Genomic DNA, 17,009 nt, shown 5'->3' with positions numbered 1-17,009 from the left:
CGAACCAGGGTGCCAGACATCAATGTGTCAGACTGGGTCAGGGTCCGCAGGCCCCACAGGGACAATAAAATGGCTTCATACTGGTCCTCTCCTCTCCAAGTCACCCATCAGCTGGGCCCAGCCACTTACCTCCTCAGCGATGGCACTTGGTGGCACTCCAGTCGTCTTCGGAAGGTGTCAGCTCCGCTACACACAGCTGGTGACACAACCTTAGCCATTCCCTCAGCATGGCGAGACGCCCCGGGGCTTCATGCAGCTCCTACACGGGCCCCAGACATTCCTGGGCCTCAGCTTCCCCTGCCTTCTCCCTCCCCACCTCGCCCTGCCCAGCCTCAGGCCGCCCCGCGACCTGTTCGCACACGTTTATGCCCTGGCCACCTAGAGGACTTTGTGTCAACCTTTCATGTTTGAAATCCTGCCGGGGGGGGGGGGGGATGATATGTCTGCACACATCGACAGTGCTGCATTTGATTTGGTGTTGTTCTATTGTGCTGGGATCGATTGGTGATGCCTGCGGGCTCTGGGTTGTTTGATCGGGTCTGCCTGTGTTGCTGTGTCAGTCTAAATAAAGAATGCAACGTAGCGGTTGTGTCGAGCGACAGCGCTGTGTCCTGACGTGATTTATAAATACAATAGAGTGCACGGAGCGGCACATGCATGCTATGTTGCAGGCTAGTTCGGCCGGACTGTGACAGCAGCACCTAAACCAGAAACTCGGCTACACTCTGGTTTTCTTCCTGCTGCGTTTCTCCCTGCTTTGAGCTCGGCGCCGCAATCCCAGTTTGCTTGGGGCCCTTTGCTGCCGTCTCACCCTCATGTGGCTCAGCAGTTGATTTCCCTGGACAGGAACGTATGAGATGACTCTCCATTTCGCAGCCAAAACATTTCATTGTCTCTGATGAGTAGTGTCGGGGATACGTTTGCTATCCCCTCACCCGAGTCCGTTAATGTGAAGAAAAGACAGTCGAGACGTTTCTGGAGATAATTCCGCAGTTTATTATTTTGACAGATATCTGGAGACACAAACAGCCAATCCTCCCTATGTGTCTGTCTTTCTTTGTGTGTGAGATTCTTTATATGCTAAACCTCCCTTGTTCATGCGTCACAGACGGCCTTGAGCATTCTTACCGACTTGTTTTACTTCTCTACACTATCCCTTCTGTCTGCATAACCTCCCCTCTCTGTTTGCTATCCCCCGTTTGGGTAGGGAGGGTTCATCTTGTTTTGACGTGTCGTGCCTGCCTCAAGGGTCTCTCTGTTCCAGACTTCTTATCTCCTCTTGCTGGCCTTGGCTACACAAGCATTCCTATCTACATGTAGCAAGTAATATAATTCACATAATGACATTTAGTTAACCCACCATCGTTTGATATATCTGGTTTATGGTTCCAATAATATTTTAAGTATTACATTTCCCCCTTTTGATCTCCTACCGGAGATCACCAACGTTTAATATCTTCATCTAGGTCCCTTTCAACAGGTGTCGGTACCAGAAGGGGCATCATGGGAGGTGGAAAGTCCCCCTCTCGACGTTCAATTGCTGTAACTATTAGTCGGTTAATGAGAGATCTAAAGCATGGTATGAAACAACAGCCACAGGTAACCAAAATTCCCATAAAAACGGCTAGGGATACAAATAATGACATGATCAGTCCCTTCCATTTTCCAAAGAAGTGAGTCATCCATTTTTCAAAAGGATTGCTAATACCTGAATGATCGTGCATAGTTTTTGAAAAGGTACGTAAACCCTCTAGGGCCCTGGTCACTGAACCGTCAGGGCCGTGTTATTGGGGATAAAGGTGCAACACTGATCTCCAAACCTTGAGCATACGCCCCCTTTTTCAGCCAGCAACATGTCTAAAGCCCTGACTGTACCTGAACTCTTCCCCCCTTTTCACTTCATCTCTTTTGGCTCTTAGAAGGGACTGATCCAGGGCCCACAACCCTAAACAAAGGCATACCATCATAGTCATTATCCCATTATAAACCTTGTTCCCCTTGTCTGCCTGACTGTCATTCGTAGTTATATCTGTCAATACGTTGGTCTGTCTAGTCGTCCGCCCCTCGGTTCTCCGTCTACGTCTACTTATGGCCGGGAATTGTGATCGTCCGGCTAGTTCATCTATGACCTAGGGGAGAGGTTACCAGCACTTTCACCCTGACTTCTGCTAACAGTGTCGGCTTCGGGGAGGATCGGTGAACCTTCGAGTCCACCCGAAGAGGTGGACGCTTCTTGTAGATCGTCCTGTATGTCTTGCAGGTGTAGTGCGTGTCCTAATCAAGTTTATGTGCATGACGTTCCTGCTCCAAGGCCATCCTAATGAGGTGGGTGCACATAGTGTTTCTACTCCAATTTCTTCGGTGTTGTTTCCTCAACACCCATTCCCCTATTTCCACCGGTGGTGGGACGACGTCGTCTGAATCATGCAGAAGTGCTTCCTGTACCTGTGAGGACAAACACTTCACCGCAATGTTAAGCATTGTTACATAATCACCAATCTCTTCTCTTTGTCCTATAAGAGTGTGTCCGTCTGTGGTAGGGCAAGTGGTGAATGGACATGACATTTTTCTACCCGTTAGCACCTCATGAGGGGTTAACCCATGTGCTGCATTTGGTTGAGATCTCATGTTGAACAGTACCAATGGTATGGCGTCTAGCCATTTCAGGCTTAGTTCGCTACATAATTTTCCCAATTGTTCCTTGACTGTCCTATTTGCTCTTTCCACCAGTCCCTGGGAGGCAGGGTGATAGACGGAGCCGGATTTGTGTTTGATCCCAAACATTTCCTCAACCTTCTGAAGGTCCTCACTTGTGAAGTGGGTACCATTATCTGATCTGATGGTTCTTGGCAACCCATATCTGGGCATGAGTTCTTTAACCAGCCATTTAATTATTTCCTGTGCTGTTTCCTTTTGAATCACTTGTATTATCCTCACTCTTACTGTCTACATTTTGTACAACTTTCTTTTTCCCAGTCTTAGCTTTAGTTGCTGCTTCTTGCTTTATCTTCTTTCCCTCATCTATCTCTTTCCACTCTTCGTCCCCTCTATTCCTACTGTCTGGTTTTTGCATTACGTTCTCGTTCCCTTCCTCTGACTCTTCAGTATGTCTTTCTAAGCTACTAGCATACGACATTCCTCCTCTCTCTTGTTCTTGGGCGGTCATTCCCCATAGCTCTATTATTCCTTTTTTTTCTCTATCTCGTTCATGTGTTTGCTTATCAGCGCGAGTTTCTGCTCCAGGTCTGCTTGAGTGACGGGAGTGTCTTCTGCGTTGTCTGGGGCGATGCTTACACCTATGACCCCTCTTTTAACAGTCATTAGAGGGGCCTGTATATCTTGTCCCCTAGTTTGGGCCCCCCTTCTTCAGCTTCTTCCTCCTTTACTTTGGTTGCTTTATCCTGCTCTTTTCTGCTTTTCTGCTTTGTTTCCGGCTGAGTTGGTTTCGGCGTTTTCGGCATAGTCTTTAACATTTCGAAAAACCAGACAGCCATGGTGGCCTGTCTGTCTGCCTCTCGTTCTGCTTTTCGTATCTGTGATTTCTTTGTTAGACATCCCGTCTGTCCAACTTTTTCTTCCGCCTTAGCCGCTTTAACGCGGGCTTGTGTCTCATATTGTTCTAGTAGTTGTGCGCTGGGTGGTGGATCAGTCCACGCCCCTAGCAGGCCTTCTTCCTGCATTTCATGTGCCCAAATCACTAATTAATTTTTCTTTGCCAATTTATTTCTTTCTCCGGGCAGATTCCTGTATGCTCTTAACATTAGGGCTTTGTGCAGCACCCTGCCTAATGTGTAATGGGGTAGTTTTTGCCAGCCATCTATCACTGCTTTAATTTTTTCAGACATTTTCAAGACACACTTTGTTCACATACACTGACGCGCCAACCAAGTGGACTCTAGGTCCGGGGGAGGGCGGGGAACCCAGCCACGGAAGAGGTTGGGGCCCCGTCGGGTCACCCAATGTCTACCGCCGTTTTTTTTTTTAATTTTGATCACCTCGAGCGAGAACGATACAGCAGGCTTCTACCCACACGGGGCGGCCGTACCTTCACTTCAAATCTCGCTCAGGTATCACTCCCCGAGCGTCCCATTTTACTCTGGAGGCGCTATACAGTGTTCTAGGTCCCTGACCTTATCTCTTATCCCTTATATTCTTCTAGGCCTTCCCCATTTGACAAGCAAACACACTGGTTTCGGAGCCTGGTGTGTGTTTAAAACTTCCATACAGGCAAAAAAAAGTCTCGTAAACCAGGAAACCACCCCACAGTTTGTGAAAAACAACAAATCTTTCCCTGTGTCCTTATTCTTTCTCTTACTTATTTCTTCCTAAATTTGCGACAATCTGTTTTTACAGGAGAGGAAAAAGATGGTCCCAGTCTCGTTCTTTTGATTACGTCTTATTTTGTCCAAATGGTTTTGCTGTACTAAACTAGGACACTTATTTTCTTTCCCTTGTGGTGTTTCTCTATGTGTTTTAAACATTACATGTGAAACACATTCATTGCATGGTATGCCACTATACAATTATATTTTATCATACTTTTTAGTAGGGACTTTTCTCCTCCATCTCCCCCTTTTTTCTGGAACAGAATGCCATTTACCACACCTTCTGTTTCAGAAACATCTAAAAAGAATGGCAGGGTGTGATCTTTGCTCCATTCTAGCTTTGGAACATGTCCCCTATTGGGCGGGGGGAATTTGTCTCTGACTGCGGTATTTATCCCAGCCACTTCCCTAATCAGAGGTACATCATCCGGCTCATATTCAATGTCAGCCTCTTTCTCTATATCCCTCAACTCGGGACCTGACATGCTGCGGGCAGCCACCGCCCTCTAATCGCCAAGAGCTAACGTTTTTCCTTGTGTTAATTTATCCAATTCATTCAACCACGCTCCCCCTCCCTCCGAAATGAGTGGGAGCTTATCTACTAATGCCTGTGTAACCTGCACGACAGGGGAATGGGCCTATGCTTGCGCAGGGACAGTTTACAGTCTAATGTCTAAGTTCAGTGGAGATTGGTGTAGGTTTTTTTCTAGACCGGATTCTAGTACTCACCCCAAAGACAACACACACACTCGTGGGTATAGTTTACAATAAAAAAACCAATTTATTTCAACAGTTCAAAGTAAGTTAATGTAGAGGCGATGATGATGAATCCAAATCCAGGGCGATGATGGGGGCAATCCAAAGGGGGTATCCAAGGGTTCCAAAAGGGTGTAGCAAGGGGGGTTGTTCGGGGTACTAAAAAACCAGTCTGCACAAAATTGTACAGATTCCTTATTAATTGCAATCTCTATCAAACAATTACAAACAAAATAAAAATACCCAAATCTAGAGTCAATTCTCAGAATTAAATCATTTCCTACATATAACTAATATGCGGCTGAATGACAACAGTCTATTGCTGTAAGAACAGTTAAAAACAATGTCATCGCAGCCAGGCTGCGGCACTATCAACGTGAATTCACGTCTAGCTGGCTGCTATGGGTTCCATGCATGCCATGTAGCCCGAGTTGGCTCGGTGGCTAGTGGCAACTGGAGCTTACAGTTTTTTTTAACAACAAGCATATTATTATATTAAAATGTCTAACATTCCTACATCAAATAAACCCTATGGACCGGGTGTCCTGACTGGTTTTAAAGCTCTGAATCATATGGGAACTGCTAAGGATAATAGATATACGTTTTAGCTGGGTTAGCTTAGCTTAGCAACCAATGGAAAATTGTCAGTCTTTAGATTTCAAGATTTAAAACTCTTATCTCACCAGGATTCCAGCAGCGTACAAAACACAAGAGAAAAGAGTCTTCCTTCTTTCTTCAACGGGAGATCATCTGTCTTTGGATAAAATCAAGATATCCTACGTAAATGGCTATGATTACATGGAACACAGAAAGCTGTTTACTTTTTAGCTTTGGCTAGCGGCTCACCAAGGAAGCTTCGTGGGAGGGATCTTTTTTGTCGTAGTTCAAATGTCCTGTAGCTCAAATATCCGTAGTTCAAATATCAATAATTCAGGTATCCATAGTCAAAGTTGTCCGTATTTCTAAATATCCGTATTTCTCTTCTCTATTGTCAACGGTTGTTTGCATGGTTTAAACTCTGTAGCTCGTGTGCCTCCTAGAGGCTACTCGTGGAACTTACATACGTCACAGGGTACATGTAATCATGTGGGTTACATTCTCCCCCTCTAAACCGCATCAGTCTCTGCATGCGTCTAAACACTGTATGGTCTTGCAGAGGGCACTCTAGAAGAATCAGGGACATTTCTGCCCAAACTTTCGAAAAATGAGGCCATGGCTAGGACTAAAGGTCTTCCTAGTTCACCATAACAGAGTCTCTCAGGGGGATGTCTTTCTCTGATAGATCTTCTGATCGGTTCGCTCTCAGACGGGTTTCCGTCAGACAGGTCAGCCTGGCCTGTCACACCAGTGGGCGGTGCACTCTCGGGTTCAAGTGGGTTGTTTTCAGGTGAACGTCCTTCAATAGGTCCAAATTGAGGTACAACAGTAGTAGATGATGCGGGGTCTCCCTCAGGTAAGTGTCTTCGAACAGGTTGAGAGAATTCATCTGTGACTACTTCTGTCTCACGCCCAATTGGTTTCTTTTCAAGTAACTGATTGTGAACAGACTCAGGGGTATGGGGTACTTCACTAAGGAGTGGACTATCAGATTGGGAGAACTCCGACGGACTTGGATTCAACCCGACTGGGTTCAACAGTTCCGTGGCACGTGCTAGAGGGGTGGCCTGTGTGGTTGTCCTAATGCTTTGGGGAACCCTTGTGGAGATCTGTGGATAGCAATCCTCATCCTCGTCACTGCTGGGCATATCTGGGTCAACAATATTGTCATGCCTGGTCTGCTGCGAGACTGTTTCCCTGCGTCTCAGCCTCCTTGTTGGTAAGTTTGTGTCAGGTTCTGAGACTTTATCTGTAACAGGTAGAAAGCCGCAGGGCAGAAGAAGGTCTCTGTGAAGGGTACGGTGGGGACCTTCACCCTGTTCTTGCTTGACGACATACACTGGGCCATCTCCCATCCTCTTCACCACAGTATGGACTTCCTTTTCCCATCTGTCCGCAAGTTTATGTTTTCCTCTTAAATTGACATTCTTCACCAGGACTCTTATCTCCGGTAACAAGTTCTGCGGCTCTGATCTTTTTATCAAACCTGGCTTTATTCTTCTCTCCCATCTTCTTAGAGCTTTCAGAAGCAAGTGCATAGCTGTCTTGGAGGCGCTGTCGAAGATGTTTAACATACTCTGAATGCGACTTGAATCCAATTTGGTCTGGTGTAAGGCCTAGAACCAGATCAATGGGTAGTCTTGGCTGTCTACCAAACAACAATTCATATGGAGAGTAGCCTGTGGTGTCATTTTTCGTGCAATTGTATGCATGGACTAGCGGTTTGACAAAGTCCCTCCAATGATATTTATCCTTGTCTTCTAGTGTCCCGAGCATGCTGAGAAGGGTCCTGTTAAATCTCTCGACAGGGTTTCCACGTGGATGGTATGGCGTGGTTCTGATCTTTTCGGTTCCAATCAGACAGCACAACTCCTTGATGGTGTGGGATTCAAAATCTCTCCCCTGGTCACTGAGAAGGCGACTTGGAAAACCATACTGTACAATTAAGTTTTCCCACAGTGTTTTGGCAACCGTATTCGCCTTTTGGTCTTTCGTGGGGATGGCAACGGCAAACTTGGTGAAGTGATCCGTGATGACGAGGATGTTTCTAGTGTCCTTACTATCAGGCTCAATACAGAGGTAATCCATACACACCAGTTCAAGGGGATAACTGGTCTGTATATTCTCCATATGAGCAGCATGCTGGGAATTGGCTTTCCGCCTCACGCATCTTTCACAAGTCCTACACTTCTGTTCAACAGACTGAAACATCTTTGGCCAGAAAAATCTGGAACGAACAAGATGAAGGACACGCTGAGCGCCAAGATGACCGACTTCATCATGAAGGCCTTGCAATGCTCTTTCTCTGTGGCTACTAGGCAGCACCAGCTGATAGATCTGATTCCCACGATCAAGACATTTCCTGAACAGTACTCCATCTATAAGCTCTAGTCTATTCCATTCTCTAAGGAGCAGCTTGACTTCTGACAGTTCAGAGGACATCTCTTGAAAAGTGGGTTTTCGGTTTCCTTGAATGAAACTGATCACACGTCTGATAGATGGATCCTGTCTTTGAGACTGATACCAGTCATTGTGAGTCATTCCAGGGAGGGTGCCTTGTCCAGAGAACACAAAGTCATCAGGGATGGCAGAAGCATCTAAAGCTAAGGATTCAGCAAGAATGGGGAGTTCTGGCTGCAAATAGTCAGCCAAAGTGGTCACAGAGTGGCGTTGACATAAAGCAGACAGCATGTCACCAGAAACAGTTTTGCTTTCTCCATCCAAAACCCTTTGCTTCAGCTCTTCTATCCTCGCTTTCTCCTGCTTGAACTCCTCATCTTCTTCTGACGGACTCTGGGGGTCTTCTGGACAACCCATCGGCATCTTGATTGCTGATTCCAGCCCTATACTTTATGGTGAATCTGTAGGTTGACAGAGCGGCTAACCAGCGATGTCCTGCTGCATCAAGCTTTGCTGTGGTCAACACATAAGTTAGGGGGTTATTGTCTGTTAAAACCTGAAATTCTGTTCCATAGAGGTAATCATGGAATTTCTCACAGATGGCCCATTTCAAGGCGAGGTACTCTTGCTTGTGGGCAGGATAGTTTTGTTCACTTCTGGATAGTCCTCTGCTGGCATAAGCTACAACCCTCAGCTTCCCATCGTGTTCCTGATGGAGTGCAGCACCGAGACCATCGCGGCTGGCATCAGTATGCAGGACGTAAGGAAGATTGGGATTGATGAAGGCAAGAACAGGGGCCGAAGTCAGTTTATCTATGAGAGTTCTAAAAGCAATGTCACACTCTTCAGTCCACTCATTTCCAAAAGGTAAGGTGGGATTGATGGAAGTCTTGACCCTGTCCTTCTTGTAAATCTTCCCTCTTTTCCTTGGAGCAACATAGCCAGCAGTTAGAGCATTCAATGGCTTTGCTATTTTAGAGTACCCTTCCACAAAACGTCGGTAATATCCAGCAAATCCTAGGAAGCATTTGAGCTCTTTTCTGTTGGTGGGTTGAGGCCATTCTCTCAAAGCAGAGACTTTGCTTGGATCTGTGTGGACTCCATTGGCATCTACAACATGGCAAAGGTATTTAACTGAAGTCTGGAAAAAATGGCATTTTTCAGGGGACAACTTTAGGCCATAGTCTTTGAGCCGGTTCAACACTTTCATCAATCTGGCCTCGTGCTCTTCTAGTGTGTCAGAGAAGACAATCAGGTCATCCAGAAATACTAGTACTTCATTGAGATGCAGGTCTCCAACACATTTCTCCATCAGTCTCTGAAAGGTGCTTGGTGCATTTGTCACACCTTGGGGCATACGATTAAACTCATAGAAGCCTAGAGGGCAGACAAAAGCGGTCTTGTGCTTATCTTCCTCTGTAACTTCTACTTGATAGTAGCCTGACTTCAGATCCATGACAGAAAACCATTTGGCTCCACTAAGAGCAGAGAAGGTGTCTTCGATGTTGGGGAGAGCATAGGCATCTTTGATCGTTCTCATGTTCAGCTTCCTGAAATCTATGCAGAGTCTTATTGCACCATTCTTCTTCTTGACAACTACAATGGGGGAAGCAAATGGAGACTCTGACTCGCGAATAATTCCAGCGTCTAGCAGCTCTCTTAGGTGTTGTTTGACAGCTTCTCTGTCAGAGGGATGAATGGGTCTGGGTCGCTCTCTAAAAGGGGCCTCATCCTGGAGTCGGATGCGATGTTTTACTGCAGTCGTATGACCATGAGACAAGTCATCAACAGCAAACACCTCTGGCATGCTGTTCAGCTGGTGTGTGATCCGTTTTTTCCACTCTTCTGGAATGGGGGAATCTTCCAAATCAAAGTTGGTGGTGTTACTCTGAGACTGAGGGATGTCAGGCACAGTCATATTTTGGGATTCAGACGGCATCACATACTGTGCTACCATCATTTCAGCTATCACTTGCCTTGGATGCAGTGTGACACTACGATCAGTCACATTTCTGAGAATGACAGGAATCTTGTTTAAAGATCGAAGTGGAGTTTCTATCAAGGAATTTTCAACGAACACTCCACCAGGTAAGGAAACGGTTTCAGGGGATTCGACCACGAAAAGGGAACGTGGGAAATATTTCTTCACGCTGACATCTCCAAAGACAGACACTTTTCTTCCTGGTGGAATGGTGACAGGATGGCGTCCATGCAACTTAACATGATTGGCTGAAATCTCTTCCTGATGACTTAGGGCAACATGCTGGAACAGCAAGATACAGTCACTATTGATATTGGGCCTTTGTAAGAATTCTCTTCCATGCTTTTCTATGCCACCTTCATATAATCTGTCAAGGACATTGGTTCCAATCAATAGGGGAATCTGAGTGTTAAAATGGCAATTTGGCACAATGAGAACTAATGAAGAGACCTGTTCAGCTACGCCAGTGATGCTGCCGGGGAAGGAGATGAGGGCTTGGATATAACCCTGGCAAGGAACATGTTGGCCACCTGCACCTTCTATCTGGAAAAGAGTCTGAATGGGCTGGATGGGGAGGAACGATAAGTGGTTCAAGTAGAATGTCTCTGAAATGGTTGTTACTTGGGAACCGGTGTCAAGGATTGATTCACATTCTATTCCTTCAATGGAGACAGATGCAGTGCAGCGTGGCCCTACAAGTTCACAGGGAAGGGATTGGCTATTTTGGTATCTTTGTCTGTATCTATTTTTTCTTGTCTGGGTTCTATTCATAATATCATTAATGGGTTTGGGACTCTTATGCTGGTACTTAGCTCCTGAACGTCCCGAAACAGGAGCTGCTACTAGGTTAAAGGCATGGAGGTGAGGGTATGCGTATTCCTGTGAGCTTCACGTTTTTGTCTCAGCTTGGTGTTCTTTTGATGGACAAGAGCGGGGTTGGGGGCACTCACACAGTGGGCAGCAATGTGACCATCTCCACCACATTTAAAGCAGAACCATGGCTTGGGAAAACGAGGCAGGTAAATTCGAGGTGTGGAGGCATTCATGACCATGCAGCTGGTTTCAATCTGAGTTCTGTTTGGCTGTGGTTCTTCCTTGATGGACAGGGTTGCAATTTGTTTCTTTAACTCAGCTACCTCATCGCAGAGTTTCTGTGTGTCTTCATTTTTGTTTTCGGCTGGGGCTTCAATTCCATAAACAGTGTGGGCATGCACTGAAGCTTTTGAGCTCCCTAGATGTTTCTTCATCCTATCTAGTTTAGCTGAACGACGGCCTTCTTCTGTCCTAAGCTGATGAAGCAATTCAGGAAATGAGGGTGGGCTATTTTTTTTCTGTTCAAGCTGAAGACCTAAAATCAACGAGTGGTCCCAGCATCCTCTGCAGAACTGTCTTATTAAGTGTTTTTCTGAATCTACAAGTGAAGCTCCCCCTCTAGAGATGACTTTAGTGAGGAGGGTCTGAAGTCTGAATAAATAATCAGATGGCTTCTCTCCAGAATTCTGGTTTGCACTCAAGAATGCAGCAAAAAGCTCTTCTCCATCTTCTACGACTCCAAAGGCTGATTCGATGTGGTTTACGTACGCAACAGGGTTTGCACTGACACCAAGTGGTTTCACCATGTCAGAAGCTGGACCAACCAAACTCTCTAGAACCTTTCTGATTTTTTGTGAATCGGTGACATAGGCGTCACTTAGAAGCAGCTCAACTTGAGTTCTCCAAGCTTCATAATCTACTTCCCCATTTGGCTTTGGAAGCCTACCTGAGAAGGTTCGAATTTTACTTGGGCTACTGTATGGTTGTGTTGACTCATTCTTAATAACATGTTCTACTACTACGTTCTGGATGCTCGGGGGATTAATGATGTCTTCTTCAAGGCTCATGGAATTACGCATGGATGAGTGTGTGGTTGGAGCACGGTGAATGTCAGATATAGATGGCCGTCTGTTACATTCTTGGGTCATGCTAGGCGTGTGCTCAACATCAATGCTAGGCTTAGTGTCTTGCATAGGGCTGTGTTCCGGTAAAGACGTGTTGTCAGTTTTCTGTGATGCTGTAGACCGAATGCGCCTCAGTTCATTTTCTAAGATGGAGGCATAGCCTGACATGGCACTACCACCAATAGCGCTGAGTTCTTCGAGATATTGCTGGGCTAAGTCTTTGCCTATTTCCTCTTGACATATTTGTCTAATTGTTCTGACATTCCATAGAGTAGTTGGATCAACAGGGCTAGGTATAAGGCCAAGGGTATCTGGGGTTATCCTGGTGATTGACTTTTCACACTCAAATTCTATTATTACCCTACCATTAGGTTGGTTGGGCTCATCCACAACTCTGATGCAGGATGAGATCTTCCCATGTTGTTCGAAGAAGCTTATTATCGTTTCGGCAGAGCTCATTTCATTGACACCTTCAACTAATAAGCAGTTTTGTCCATGGACTTTATACTGATTACAAAGATCCATATTGACTGTGTTATTTTCAAAATAAAAAATATATATAATCAAGTATTTTATAGAGAGATGTGGTCAGTGGGGTAGTATATGGCCTGAAACGCTAATTAACCAATCTCCTGGCTGGCTCGCCAACTTTCTGTAACCTGCACGACAGGGGAATGGGCCTATGCTTGCGCAGGGACAGTTTACAGTCTAATGTCCAAGTTCAGTGGAGATTGGTGTAGGTTTTTTTCTAGACCGGATTCTAGTACTCACCCCAAAGACAACACACACACTCGTGGGTATAGTTTACAATAAAAAAACCAATTTATTTCAACAGTTCAAAGTAAAGTTATTTCAATATCAATACTAAATTAGATGTGTTATATATATGTATATATATATTTTACTCTATTATACTTTTTAAAAGTTCTTCCAAATATTCTATTTATTGTCTATATCTATCTATATTCTATTTTATACCCTTCTAATATATTACTTATGCAGCCATATTCTACACTAACAAATTAAAGAAAATAATCCAAAATAAAGTATGAGTGCACTCAAAGAAAATAATAAAGAAAAGAAAAGGGGGAATGATTCAGTCTTCCAATCTGTGCAAGGTGCAATGTCCAGATCCTACCACAATCACAGGGGCAAGTTAATGTAGAGGCGATGATGATGAATCCAAATCCAGGGCGATGATGGGGGCAATCCAAAGGGGGTATCCAAGGGTTCCAAAAGGGTGTAGCAAGGGGGGTTGTTCGGGGTACTAAAAAACCAGTCTGCACAAAATTGTACAGATTCCTTATTAATTGCAATCTCTATCAAACAATTACAAACAAAATAAAAATACCCAAATCTAGAGTCAATTCTCAGAATTAAATCATTTCCTACATATAACTAATATGCGGCTGAATGACAACAGCCTATTGCTGTAAGAACAGTTAAAAACAATGTCATCGCAGCCAGGCTGCGGCACTATCAACGTGAATTCACGTCTAGCTGGCTGCTATGGGTTCCATGCATGCCATGTAGCCCGAGTTGGCTCGGTGGCTAGTGGCAACTGGAGCTTACAGTTTTTTTTAACAACAAGCATATTATTATATTAAAATGTCTAACATTCCTACATCAAATAAACCCTATGGACCGGGTGTCCTGACTGGTTTTAAAGCTCTGAATCATATGGGAACTGCTAAGGATAATAGATATACGTTTTAGCTGGGTTAGCTTAGCTTAGCAACCAATGGAAAATTGTCAGTCTTTAGATTTCAAGATTTAAAACTCTTATCTCACCAGGATTCCAGCAGCGTACAAAACACAAGAGAAAAGAGTCTTCCTTCTTTCTTCAACGGGAGATCATCTGTCTTTGGATACAATCAAGATATCCTACGTAAATGGCTATGATTACATGGAACACAGAAAGCTGTTTAGTTTTTAGCTTTGGCTAGCGGCTCACCAAGGAAGCTTCGTGGGAGGGATCTTTTTTGTCGTAGTTCAAATGTCCTGTAGCTCAAATATCCGTAGTTCAAATATCAATAATTCAGGTATCCATAGTCAAAGTTGTCCGTATTTCTAAATATCCGTATTTCTCTTCTCTATTGTCGACGGTTGTTTGCATGGTTTAAACTCTGTAGCTCGTGTGCCTCCTAGAGGCTACTCGTGGAACTTACATACGTCACAGGGTACATGTAATCATGTGGGTTACACCTGCACGTCCCCCAGGTTCCATGGTTTGTATCTATGCCCGCGCCCCCCCACGGTTTGGATGAGCGGGCACTGGAGGCGAGCCTTTTTCCCCCTGGTTAGTGCCGGGGGGCGGTGCCTTCCGCGGTCTGTCTTTGCCTACGCAATCTTTCCTCTGCTTGTATCACCTGCTTTGCTGGCGACGTCAGCAGTCTTTCCACTTCGGTCCCTTCTTTATCTGTATCACTTTCTGTATCTTTTTCTGACGTCTCCCATTCGCCTTGATCGCCGCTCATCGCCTCTAGCCTGCAACACACCTCACTTTCGTCATCATTTTGATCTAGCCCGGACAGTGTTCCGGTTATTCACACCGGTCGTGTCCTGACGCTCTGGCTTTTCCTCCTTCTACTAGTTTCCCCTTCTCTCGCTATTCTCCCTCTAAATGGCATCGCTTCCTCGGAGTCCTCTTTCCCCGAGGAGCTCTTTTTTTTTTTTACTTCCCTTTATCTATCTTAGCTCTGGTTCCTGTGTTTGGTCTAGGGTCGGATGCGCTTGGTATGGGTGCGGTTTCTATCTGGAATTGGCCGTCCGTAACGTTCAGTACGGGGTATAGCCCTGCTCTTGGCGGTCCCTGAGGTGCAGTAGGTTGGACGTTGGCGTCGTAAGGTAGGGGATCAGTTTTTTTTAGGTAGACTAGCTTCCTTCTGTTTTTTCTCCTCTGATTCTTTCAGGCAATGGCTTATCCCCTGCCACATGATGGCATAGTTGTACCATCTTAATCTATCTTCCTCAGCCTTTCTCATGGCTTTGTTCCATTTACGTTGCGACATTAGACCGCACGTTTGTCTTTGTTTACCGGCTTCTTCCCCACTCTCCTTGCGCTTCTTTTCCTGTTTCCACAGTATTTTACCCAGTGGTACTGCGTCTTCTAATTTTCCTTCCTCCTGTTTTATGACTTCTTCTTATCTTTGTCTGAACCTCGGCTTTCACTCTCGCTTTTTCTTTTCCACTATCGTTTTTTCTTGCATTTATTATTATCCTCGTCAATACTTCTATTTGTTCCTGAAGTGATTTCCACTTCGGTTTTTCCGCCTCCTTTTCTTTCCTATCTTCCATTTTTCTCGTTATGACTTATCACTGAGGACTCTAACCCCTTTTTAGCCCTTCTAGGCTTCCTACTTTTTTCTTTGGGGGTCCTCAATTCCCCGGGAGCGTTATCCCAGCCTTATCTTCACTCCCTCGTCAGGGGGTGAGTGGGTTCGCCACAACCTAGGAACTAACGGGGACTCTAACTCCTTTTTTCTTTATCACTTTTCACAGGGACTCTAACTCCTTTTTTCTTTTCCTCTCTTTTTTATTTTTATTTTTTATTTTTTTTATTATTTTTTTTCTCCCCCCCCCTTTTTTTTTTCTTTTTCTTGGTCTGCCCACTTCCCCTCCTTATGAGCTCATATCATTTTGGCATTTTGGTCAATATGCAGAGTTCGATAAAACAGGTTCTGCTTACCTTTTTATTGCAGGTCGACCTTGAGCTCTCGGAAAGTCAGCGGGCGGCCGTAATGTCCAATTCTAGATTTTTCTTCACATCCCGGACGAACCCCCATAAATTGTCGGGGATACGTTTGCTATCCCCTCATCCGAGTCCGTTAATGTGAAGAAAAGACAGTCGAGACGTTTCTGGAGATAATTCCGCAGTTTATTATTTTGACAGATATCTGGAGAAACAAACAGCCAATCCTCCCTATGTGTCGGTCTTTCTTTGTGTGTGAGATTCTTTATATGCTAAACCTCCCTTGTTCATTCGTCACAGATGGCCTTGAGCTTTCTTACCGACTTGTTTTACTTCTCTACAATATCCCTTCCGTCTGCATAACCTCCCCTCTCTGTTTGCTATCCCCCGTTTGGGTAGGGAGGGTTCATCTTGTTTTGACGTGTCGTGCCTGCCTCAAGGGTCTCACTGTTCCAGACTTCTTATCTCCTCTCGCTGGCCTTGGCTACACAAGCATTCCTATCTACATGTAGCAAGTAATATAATTCACATAATGACATTTAGTTAACCCACCATCGTTTGATATATCTGGTTTATGGTTCCAATAATATTTTAAGTGTAGTCAAAACCATCAACTCTGAACTTCAAAATCAGATTTAACTCTGCTTTGTTCCTCAGAATAATAAAGACCTGCCCTCTGAAGGTAGCAACATGTTTTAAAAGTGGAGATTCGCAGCTCAGATTGATCAGTTTTATAGGTGACATTAATTTTCCATGTCTCGACAGTTCTCTCCACAAATGTCGTTGCTAATGAACGGAGGGACTTTGGACAAAATGACCTTTTTGGACGGATTGACCAGCGGCACCACCTGAACAAAGGTGTCCTGGATTTACCACGCCTTTCTCCACAACTACGTTGACCTTGTCAATGCTGTCGAGAAACACAACGACTCCACTATTCATTCTCGACGCGGACTTAACACTGTCCTAACCAACGATTTTTCCAATTGCTAAACTGCAATCTTCTACCGAGCACTTGAAGTTCGGACAAAGTTTAACTCCATGTCGGCGTGTGAGCTCCTCCAGTCTTACGCCTCCGACTCCGCGAGTCTGCGTGACTCACAGCCGGGCCGGCCGAACCCGCTCCGCTATCAAAATACAACCCCCCCCCCCCAAAAAACACGAAAAACAACGAAAAATAGAAAAGTTAGTAAAGATAGAAAACGCCGAAACGTGCACTCACTTTTTTTGACATTTTTTTTTTAATTTTTAAAAAAACTTTATTTTACATAAAAAAAACAAAAAACCCCAAAAAAGACACATCCATTTCACAACATCAATAT

The sequence above is a fragment of the Lampris incognitus genome, chromosome 19 (assembly GCF_029633865.1).
Source record: "Lampris incognitus isolate fLamInc1 chromosome 19, fLamInc1.hap2, whole genome shotgun sequence".
NCBI classification, from domain to species: Eukaryota; Metazoa; Chordata; class Actinopteri; order Lampriformes; family Lampridae; genus Lampris; species Lampris incognitus.
Note: the sequence above shows the minus strand (reverse complement) of the source record.